General features: G+C 43.1%; 1 pseudogene; it reads right to left on the reverse strand.

Annotated features, from left to right (window-relative positions):
- Positions 1-8,939: 8,939 nt before the first annotated feature.
- Positions 8,940-10,306, reverse strand: LOC100405409 (adenosylhomocysteinase pseudogene; annotated as a pseudogene).
- Between the last annotated feature and the right edge of the window lie 1,579 nt (positions 10,307-11,885).

Genomic DNA, 11,885 nt, shown 5'->3' on the forward strand with positions numbered 1-11,885 from the left:
GGGCTCAAGTGACCCTCCCACCTTAGCTTCCCAAAGCTCTGCGATTACAGGCATACACCACCACATCCGGCCTGCCCTTACCACTTCTTGCAGCACTTGGTTCTATCAACCATCCCTGTCCCACTCCATCACTTCAAACATGCTCCAACCTTTTCCGTGTTAAAAAAAAGAAAAAAGAAAAAGGCCAGGTGCGGTGGCTCACACCTGTAATCCTAGCACTTTAGGAGACCAAGGCAGGCAGATTGCCTGAGCACAGGTGTTCAAGACCAGCCTGGGCAACACAGTGAAACCCCGTCACTAAAATGCAAAATGTTAACTGGGGGTGGGGGGGGCGTGTGCCTGTAGTCCCAGCTACTCAGGAGGCTGAAACAGGAGAATTGCTTGAACCCGGGAGGCTGAGGTTGCAGTGAGCCAAGATCGTGCCACTGCATTCCAGCCTGGGCAACAGAGCCAGACTCTGTCTCAAAAAAGAGAGAGAGAGAGAGAGAAAGAAATACACATGCACTTTCTCACCCTTACATCCCCATTTTTCTCCTCTCCTCTTTATTGAAAGTCCTCAACAGACGGTTCTTCTCTCATTAACTCTAGTTCTTCACCTCCTGCCCCTACTTCAAACCATCATGAACCAGCATGTGCAGCATCCACAATACTGAAACTGCTCTTCCTAGGACCACCAGCCACCTACTCACTGCCCATCTAATACCTACTTTCTCATGCTGACCTTTCTAGACTACTTCCCCGCATTTGACACTTCCCTCCCCACCTTAGAGTCTCATGGAATCCATCAGATTCTACCACACAGTGCTGCCCCACACTTCTTGGGGTGTATTTTTGCTGTCATCTCCCTGGATTGCACTTCTCTTCCTGCCTCTGAGATGCCATTGCCCCCAGGCCTCTAACCCTAAATCTTCTCCATGACTTCCAGTGTCCGGATGGTGCCCATATGTACATCTCCAGTTCAACCTAACTCTGTGGTTTCTTATCACAAGTTTTCTCTCTTCCTTGCCTGGGCTGGTTTCTCCTCTGACTTCAACTCCTCACCTATTCAATACCTAAACAAATGTAAGATTCAGCCTGGTGTTGTATAAGATTTAAAGCTTCTTTCAATGTCAGGACACAATGCAAAGACACTCAGTGGTGAGAGACAGAACTTGCTACCTACAGCTCCAAACCAGAGCAGGCTGCTGGCAGAGTCATGCAGGAAATTGCAATGGGGCAGAGTAAGACCAAACTGGGGCTGCTGGAGACAGCTTGTGTATGGCAAGCAAGGTGGGCTTAGCTGGGTTTTCAGGCTGCCTGTGGGTTCACTAATTTGAATACTTTATTGGGTGCCTAGGCATTAAATCTGTCCCTAGTTGTCTGGCATCTGGCCCCAGGGAGATAAATATGCACAGGGGCCCCACAGGGTGAGAGCCCAACAAGAAAGGTGTTTGAGGTATGGACTTAATCAGATGCCAAGAAAGAACTGATCAGCCTCTAGTCAGGGCCTCAAAACTGGGTCAAGACACCATTATTAAAAAACAACTGTACTATAGCAGGCATCAGCTGCTCCAGTGAGACGGAGAACTTCCGGGAGATCAGTGTCCCTTTTCTAGGTACTGAATTACACTTGTCCACTTAGGTGTCTATCTCCCTTAGTTGGCTGACAGCTGCAATGGCAAGAATGGTGTCTTGTTAATCTTTGTACTCCAGCATCCAGCACACAGAAAAGTGCTTAATATTTCCCAAATGGATTAATAAAAGGTGAAAAATAGAGAATCAAATAGAACATCGCCTAGAGCTTAGAAAAGAAGCACATGTGTTTAAAAATATCATCTTTTTGGGAAAAAAATCAATCTCTAGAAAATGCAAGAAACAAGCACGGGCTCTAAAGTGAAACTTGGTGTCTAAGTGAACTAGGTATTAAGTTGCTATGGGAAAAAATTAATTCATTTGAGGAAAGATGAGAAGGGTATAACGGAGATTAATTAAAATTTAGTTTATCAGATTTTTCTCAGGAGATTGGCAATTTAGTCAGAGGAAAATCTTATTTAAGTGCCTAAGTATATTTCAGCTTATAAGTGGGATGCATGATAAAATGAAAACAGAATATCAGTGTATGTTAAGTAGTTACCATTTTAGAATTTGAAATCCTCTAAAATTCTAAGACTAGAAAATAAAAGTCTCAGGGTAAAAGTTTGCAGCTATCTCTGTCTGATGAATACTTAAAATACCAGACTCATGGAGTCACTGATGGCTTTCATGTCCCTAAAGCTGACGGACTCCAGTTGGTATTCACCTCATCTGTGAATACCCATGGGATTGCTCCATCCAGGAAGTTTTCTATTCTCTTGGCTTCTTTCTATTGATCTCTCTTGGATTTCCTCCTGTTCTCGGGCTGGTTTTGTTTTGGTTTAGGCACCATTCTCTGGCCCCTTTCCTCTACCCCACCTCTAAATTCCCAAGGAATTCGTCCTGATTCTCAGTGCTTTCTTGATCTACATTCTCAGATAGCTTACCTATTCTCCTGGCATTAATGCAAATCTCTGGGCCATCAACTCCCAGTTTCACGTCTGTGTTCCCTAAATGCTTTTGCACAGCGAAGGAGACAATCAACAGAATGAAGAGGCAGCATACAGAATGAGAGAAAATATTTGTACATCATTCATCTGAGAAGGGGCTGATATCCAAAATATATAAAGAACTTAAGCAACTCAATAGTAAGAAAACAAATAACCCAGTTGAAAATAGGCAAAGGATCGGAATACACATTTCTCGGAGAAGACATTTAAATGGACAATAAGTATATGAAAAAAGGCCGAGTGTGGTGGCTCATGCTTGCAATCCCAGCACTGTGGGAGGCCAAGGCAGGTAGATCACAAGGTCAGGAGATCGAGACCAGCCTGGCCAACATAGTGAAACCCCATCTCTACTAAAAACACAAATATTAACTGGGCGTGGTGGCATGAGCCTGTAATCCCAGGTACTGGGGAGGCTGAGGCAGGATAATGGCTTGAACCCAGGAGGTGGAGGTTGCAGTGAGCCAAGATCGTGTCTCTGCACTCCAGCCTGGGTAACAGAGCAAGACACCATCTCAAAGAGCAACAACAAAAAATAAGTATATGAAAAAAATGCCCAAATTACTATAGAGAAATGCAAATCAAAATCACAGTGAAATATCACCTCACATCAGTTAGAATGGCAGTTGTCAAAAAGATATGGAGGTGATAAGAAGTGTTGGAGAAGATGAAGGGAAAAGGGAATCCTTGTCCTTTGTTGGTGGAAATGAAAATTAGCCCAGCCATCATGGAAAACAATATGGAAGTTCCTCAGAACATTAAAAATAGAACTACCATATGATCCAGCAATTCCTCTGCTGAGCACATATCCGAAGGAAATGAAATCAGTATGTCTAAGAGATACCTGCACTTTCATGTTTATTGTAGAGCTATTCTCAATAGCCAAGTTACGGAATCAACATGAGTGTCCATCAACAAATGACTAAAGAAAATGTTATGTATACACAACAGAATACTATTCAGCCTTAAAAAGAGAAGGAAATCCTGTCATTTGTGACAACATAAATGAACCTGGAGAATGTGGCACTAAGTGAAATAAGCCATTCACTGAAAGGCAAATGCTGGATGATCTCACTTCTATGTAGAATCTAAAAAAGTTGAGCTCAAAAAAGCAGAGAGTAAAATGATGTTTATTAGAGGCTGGGAATGAGGGGAGTGGGAGTGGGGAAATGCTGATCAAGGGATACAAAATCTCAGTGAGATAGGAGGACTAGTTCAAGAGATCTATTATACAATATATTGACTATAGTTAATAACAATGTACATACTGTATTCTAGAAAATTGCCAAGAGAGTAGATTTTAAGTGTTCTTAACAGAAAAAAAATTATGTGATGTAATGGATATGTAAATTAGCCTGATTTAGCCATTTCTAATGTATTCATATTTGAAAATATTATGCCATATCAAACTGTACCATAAATATGTACAGTTTTCACTTGTCAATTTAAAATTAAAATTAAATTAGAACTCTGGGGAAATAAGGGCAAAGTGGAGAGAGCATACATAAACTTACCTATGGGAGAGAGTAGTATGCTAAGGTCACCTGTCACCTTGGGCCAGTCCTAGCTGTCCCACTCCCCAGAAATGAGGAAATGAGGTCTGATACTCACCTATAAATTTCTAAAGTTTAGCTTTGGGAACTAGTACATAGTAAGGGGTTGATAAATAGCAATTACATGTGAAATCATTAATTGGATACATTCTTTCCCTGGTAATCCCACTGTCTCTGAGATCCCGGGTTACTATGAGTGACTAACAACAATCTTGGGTGATAACTGGAAGGGGAAGCAGAGTTTGGATGAAAGAAGGTTGCTGTGTGAAGTGCTCTGGGTAGCAAGGATGTGATGAGGTAAATGCTTGAAAACATATTTAATGTGCTCTTTTCTAAACAGGAAGCAAAAGGACTATCATGCAGATCGCCTTAGTATTTTGGGTCAAAGCAAGAAAAAAATGCTGTGATATATAACAAGTCAATTATAATAATAACAGAAATCAGCATTTGTTTGGGTTTCCTCTATCCTGGGACTACCAAGGGCACCTTCTGGGTGTTGGCCTATTAATCAAACCACCATGTGATGGAAGCTGTGAGCACCAGAGAGCACCCTTTTAGCATGCTGGCTATGGACAAGAAGCTGAGCAGGATATTAGAAAGGTCAAAACAAATTTCTAATCTCAACTCCAGTAGGCTGTCGGTGACTTTGAATGTATTGGGCAATCTATCTTTTAGCTTCCCTTTGTAATTAGAACTCTGCAGTGCAGCTAGGTGTGGTGACTCATACCTGTAATCCCAGTGCTTTGGGAGGCTGAGGCAGGAGAATTGCTTTAGGTTACGAGTTCAAGACCAGCCTGGGCAACATGGTGAGATTCTCTCTACAAAATATAATAAAATTAGCTGGGCGTGGTGGTACATGCCTGTAGTCCCAGCTACTCCAAGATTGAGGTGGGAGGATCACTTAAATGAGGATTTAGAGGCTGCAGCGAGCTGTGATTGTGCCACTGCACTCCAGCCTGAGAAACAAAATAAGACTCTTTCCTTAAAAAAAGGAAAAGAATTACATAATGAAAGATTTTAGGTTTCTTGATGGAACACACAAGTGGAGAGAAGAGTGAGATTAACCTGGGAACTGAACTTTATTCCCTACAAAAATATCAAAATACCTTAAAATGCATGAATCCTGCAGAATCAATAGGATATCATTTAGGGGAAAAGAGGGCTAGTAATTACTTACTAGTAAACCTAAACTGAAGTCTGGGCAAAGCTAATTGTGGCTCATGACCTCTGTGTGTTTTGTCGGGGGCTGCAGGGTGGAGGAAAGGAAAGAAAATTTTCTCCAGGGAGAACAAAAACCACAGTAAGTGGCCACCAGTTCTTCTAGAATTTTAGCCTGAATTATTTGGTCACACTAGAGATTCTCCCTAAAAAAAAAAAAAAAAAAAAAAAAAAACAAACAAACAAAAAAAAAACTCTTCACATTGGAAATTGGAGTTTTAAAAGCTGTTATAAACCAGCTTTCACTATAAAGGGAATTCTCAATCAGGAGTCTTTGCTTGCAGACCATAGGGTACTTCCTTGCCCTGCCCTGAACCCTACCCAGCAGTGGGAGATTTCTGTGTGTCTTGCCTTCAGCAGATCAGATAGACAATTCCAAATGAACAGCCACACTACCTTGAAGCATTTCACTAGTCCATCTGTCAATCAGAAAGCATTTATTGAACGTAAAACTACATACGCTACGTAAACAATTTCCAACACTACCGGGCCCTAGAACATGTGAGATGCATGTATATTCAATGATGAATTTCTTTCTTTAGCTTGAAGCTAAAAAGGAGATCCCGATTTGGATTTTATAGCTCAGACATTTCCCTTCGCATCTCTAAAATGTACCCCAAAAATGATATTTTGAGCACTTCACAGAAAGGGTGCCAAATATATCAAGGCAGTGGAGAAGGATTTTTTCTTTACATTAACTCAACCTAGGGAATGTATCACAAATAATCCTATCTCATGATCATTAAACAAATTTTGAAAATGAATAACAACAACATACTCTGAGGCTAATTAAGACCTAAACTGAGATGATTGGTTTTGGATACTGGACTACATTTTAAAATAATTTCCTCTATTGCATTCACTCAATTTTAATGGAAAGACAGGAATTTTGTTTGCATTCATACGTTAATAGACACAGCAGATATTTACTGAATGGCTGTTATGTGTCCAGCCCTGAGCTAAGCATTGTAGGAACAGTAAAATAATGCTTTTCAACTTCTCCTCTCCCACTAATACTATTTAGAAATAGTCACTTGTTTAATCATCTCATCTATTTATTTCCCAAGAAAATGGTTCTTCTACATAGCAACTTTTAATACAATGTGTGTCGAGATAAAAAACGAAGCATGCAATTATCCAATTTTCATCTACTTAAATTTTAATGACCATACTTACTTGCCCATTCAGTTTTGCAACTTTTAGTAGCAGTTTGAGACCTGAGATTCTCCCAGATTTAGTTCCACATGGCCAATGCCTGTTGGACCATGAATTATTTTGCAGTAGGTAATTTTTTGCTCAAAACAGCCTTCCATTTAAAGTGCCAATATTCAGGATAAATAATAACCTTTCATCTGAACTGCCAATATTCAGAATAACAATTAAACATGTGGTCTATGATTTTATATTTAGAGAGTGACACCCATGTACAGTTCTTGAATGTTTTATTCTGTGTTATGCCTCAGGAACATGGAAAAATGAAGGGCTGGATGATTTCTATCACACATTTGACTCAAAAAGCAGGAAAAACTAAGCAATAAACTCAGACATTCAGTATTCAAGCAGCTAGACCTGAACCCCAGCTGATCTCTGGTAGCGCAACCTGAGAAAGCAGAAACACAGCTGAGCAGGTCACAATTTCCTTCTCTGAAGTGTGCTTTGAAAAATATATCCATGTCACTGTTTTAATCAGTTTTTACAGGGGAAAAATTATGATTTAGGATATTTCTGTGTATGATCACTTAGATATGTACTTAGTACAAATGCATTCACCATGATGCTATACAAAGAGCCATAACATCTCCATGGCCGGAGATGTTACCTCGACTAGCTTGCTTGCCAAGCTATATCTCTGACTGCCTTGAGGCCAGTTAGATCACTGCATATCCATCCCCTCAAAATCCAACTTGCTCTGTTTACATACATGGATGTGTTTATTACTTGCTACCAGAATTCAGTGAAGAAACAACAATCATAAATATAGCTCCTTAAAGGCAACATAGATAAACTAAAAAAAAGGTACTAATAGTAGCTAATAAATTATTATGGTTAAATTCATCATAGAAATAACTCTAAAGGAAAGAAGATATGGCTGGGTGCGGTGGCTCAAGCCTGTAATCCCAGCACTTCGGGAGGCCGAGGCAGGTGGAACATGAGGTCAAGAGATAGAGGCCAACCTGGTCAACATGGTGAAACCCTGTCTCTACTAAAAATACAAAAAAAACATTAGCTGGGCATGGTGGCGCGTGCCTATAATCCCAGCTACTCAGGAGGCTGAGGCAGGAGAATTGCCTGAACCCAGGAGGCCGAGGTTGTGGTGAGCCGAGATCATGCCATTGCACTCCAGCCTGGGTAACAAGAGTGAAACTCTATCTCAAAAAAAAAAAGGAAATGGCAAGGGCAGAAAATGTAAACCTGGATATGCAAAGCATCAAAACAGATGTAAAGACTGTAACTTACCCCAGTGTGACTTTGACTCCATTGCTGTCAGTTTCCTTTGCACAGGTTCTTGCTCTTCTAAGAATGATGCTAGGCACTGTCTGGGCACCTCTTGGCATCTCACATAGAGAAGATCTATAACTTCTTGTTTTTTTAATCACAAATGAGTTAAATTCATCTGTTAAATGACAGTCTAAGGTTGCATTAAAAACAGATTATTTATGAGACATTTCTGAAAAGATAAAGAGTTCCCTCTTTACTCATTCTTTCAATCCTAAGGTTTACCTGCAGCCCTTACACTGCATACAACCCCTTGTCTTCTGAATGCTTTATCGGCATGTAACTATACCCCCTTTTACCACACATAGTTGGCTGTAGTTATTTATAAAATAAAGCCTCAAAACTCTTTTAGGCACCAAGATTTTTATTTACTTACCTTCCTGCTTTAAGATTATAAACATTATATAAATATTATGAATCAAATTAGTCTCTTTTGGACCCAGGGTTGTGATAGAAGCCCTCTCGTTACAAAGTGATGGCAGATCTATGCTGGCTTTGTGTTTTTCTGGCCCCTCTCAACCTCTGGCTGTCCTCTGTCTGTCCTTTCTCTGTTGTCCCTTAACAGTCTATTCTAACGCCTATAAAAATTGAGACTAAAAGTAGCAACCTCACTGTTATGAGCTTTAAGAGAAGGCCCAGCACTAAGCCAGGCTCTCAGGAAAATTCAAACAGTTCCTCCTTGCCCTTCAATGTAGCTCCTTCCATCTGTCGTGGGCTGAGGAACCTGAACCAAGCACTTGGGTGTAAGTCCTCAGGCCAGGTGAAGGCCTAGGCAGTAAGGTGCATGGGCTTTGCAACTCCACTACCGATGTCCAGGCTTAGGAAGGACTGACTCAGTGAGCAATTCCAAGGCCACTGAGCTCATGGTTCCCTGTGGCTGCCTCCCTTGTACCTCCATCATGACCAGGGCTTGAGGAGGAGTCTTTCATTTCCCCTGCCACACTTGCAACAGTATGAGGGGTGCAGCAGAGGCCAAAAACTGAGTGATCGGCACCAGGAAGTCTTTGCGGGGCACTGACAAACCAATTGCAAATTTGGTGCCATTTCCACTTAGGGAAGAGAGGTGGGCCCTGTGCAAGGACAGCAGCTGGAAGGTGAAGGGCAGGCGTGGCTCTCAGTAGTGGTCATGATCCAGCTTGAAGGGGCCATCACAGGGCACGCCCAGGTACTGGGCCTGCTTCTTGGTCAACTTGGAGAGTTTCACATTCAGCTTGCCCAGGTGGGATTCAGCCATTGCCTCATCCAGCTTCTTGGGCAGCAAGTGAAGCCCACCAGGATACTTGTCTGAGTGGGGCACAGCTCAATCTGCACCATCACCTGGTTGGTGAAGGGGTCACTCATCCCAAAGCCGGAGTGGCCCATGGCACAATGCAGGCTGACCAGCCGACCCTCAACCAGCAGAATGGTGCTGTGCCATTCTTCAGCCAGTCCTGGCCACCTGGGGCTTGGTCACCTTCACAGCGTTCTCACTGAGCCACTTGGCATTAATGTCCATGTCAAAGTGACCAGTGTTACACACGATGGCATCATCCTTCATCTGCTCAAAGTGCTAGCCAAGGATGATGTCAACACAGCCTGTGGTGGTAACAAAGATGTTGTCCTCCCAACAGGCCTCATCTATGGCAGTTACTTCATAGCCCTCCATGGCAGCCTGCGGTGGGTTGCTGGGGCCAATCTTGGTGATGATGAAGTGGGTCCCAAAGCCCCACAGGGCCTGGGCACAGTCCTTGCCCATGTCGCCATAGACTGCTACCATGGCTACTTTGCTGGCAATTATCACGTCCGTGGCCCTCTTAATGCCATCTATGAGTGACTCCCGGCAGCCTCAGAGGCTGTGAAACTTGCTCTTGGTGATGGAGTTGTTGATAGCAGGCACCTTCAGGATTCCTTTGGCCATCATCTTGTGTAGGTTGTGGACCCCGGTGGTGGTCTCTTCAGAGATGCCTTGGATGTCTGGCAAGAGCTGTGAGTATTTGGTGTGGATTTGGTTGGTGAGGTTACCACCATCATCCACAATCATGTTGAGGGGCACATCTTCAAAGTATGGTGATTGCTGGATGCATCACAGGTACTCATTGCTTGTTTCACCCTTCCAGGCATGCACTGGAATGACAACCTGGGCAATGGCAGCTGCCAGCTGATTCTGGGTGGAGAAGGTGTTGCAGCTGAACCACTGTACCTCAGCAACAAGGGCAACAAGGGTCTCAGTGAGGATGGCGGTCTCCATGGTCATGTATGGTCAGCCAGCAATGTGGGCACGCTTCAGTGGCTTGGAGGCCAAGTGCAGCTTCCAAAGAGACACATCAGACACAGTATCTCATTCTCTGCAATGTCCAGGGCCTTGTGTCCCTAGGTGGCCAGGTCGATGCCAGCAACTTTATAGGACAGTTTGTCAGACATGCTGGCAACATTTCCACACAATGTGATGGACATGGGCAAATGGGGCCGGGCCTCAGAGAGGGGGCAGGCACAGGGCAGGTGGTGCTGGGCACAACACATCTGCATTTTCTAGTCCCAATCAGCTTCTGACCTGGCTGCTCATGTTTAATGCAACAACGTTGTATTCATCAGGCTAAGCTAGATTTTGCTGCAATGACAGATCACTCAAAATTCTATGGCTTTTCACACACAAAATATGTATTTCCCACTCACACCACATATTCAACTCAAAGACCACAGGGAGGCTTGGGTCATCCTAAAGACATGAAGATCTGGCCCAATGGAGGATCCATGTGGATATATTCTTCCACAATCACTAGATATGAACACAGGAATCAAGTAAATGACACTCAAGCTCTTAAAGCTTCCCTCCCAATATAAAATAATTACTGGCTAAAGCATGGCCTTACCTAACTCCAAGAAGGTTAGGAAATGCAGTTCCACCAAGTGCCTAACAGGGAAATAGAAATATAAATGGTACTGATGATTTCCTCAAATACATCCTCAAAATAATGACTGACATTTTTTATTTTGAGCTGGAATATACTCCATGACCCTGAACTGAAAAATGATAAAAGATACAACACAGGGCCAGACACTATCCTCTGTTATGCAGTGGCAGAACCAGTCCTGCTACCAATCCAGTGACCATCCTCTCCTTCCCAGTTTATATCTAAGAGGACTGCAGAGTAGAGAAGGATGGAGGGGCTGTTGGGGCCTCACAGATCTGCAGGGTCAGGAATGGAAAGGGGTCTCCCTCTCTTCTCCAAAGTCAAATAAATGCGGCTCTATGAGACCCTGTGGTTTGATGAGGAGTGTCTAGAAGGAGGGGACACCAGTGCCCCACTTGCCAGTTGAAAGCTTGCTATTGAAAATGCAAGTCATGGCCGGGCGCGGTGGCTCACGCCTGTAATCCTAGCACTTTGGGAGACCAAGGTGGGTGGATCATGAGGTCAGGAGTTCGAAACCATTCTGGCCAACATGGTGAAACCCCATCTCTACTAAAAATACAAAAATTAGCTGGGTGTGGTGGCACGTATTTGTAACCCCAGATACTTGGGAGGCTGAGGCATGAGAATCCCTTGAACCCAGGAGGTGGTAGTTGCAGTGACCCAAGATTGTGCCACTGCACTCCAGCCTGGAGACAGAGCAAGACTCCATTTCAAAAAAAAAAGGAAATTCAAGTCATACAGATCCACCACTAGAGAAGATTGACTGAGGGTGCCCTCAGGGAAAGGAGTCCTCAGTAGAGAGAGGACCACCCCAGAGAAACCCCTGTACCTTCTATGCAGAGGCCAATGCATCAGAAAAGACCATCAGCATCAGATGAAACAAGAGCAAGCCAAGAATGAGACCAGGACCATCTCCCTAGCACCAATGGACAGCTATGTGTGAAAGAGTATCTCTGACACTCTTATCCCTACCCCTATCCCTGTCTCGAACTCCAAAGACTAGCCCTGCTTGGAGAAATGAAAGAAGAGAAGAGAAAAGACAAAACTGGACCCATTCCATGGGGTTGAAGAGTGAGAAATAAAAGAGCAGGGTTTCTCTCAATTATATTACCTCTTTCTTTTTTAAGATTTTTAATAAAACATAGTAATTATGACAATATCACATGTTG

The sequence above is a fragment of the Callithrix jacchus genome, chromosome 14, assembly GCF_049354715.1.
Source record: "Callithrix jacchus isolate 240 chromosome 14, calJac240_pri, whole genome shotgun sequence".
Classification (NCBI taxonomy): Eukaryota; Metazoa; Chordata; class Mammalia; order Primates; family Cebidae; genus Callithrix; species Callithrix jacchus.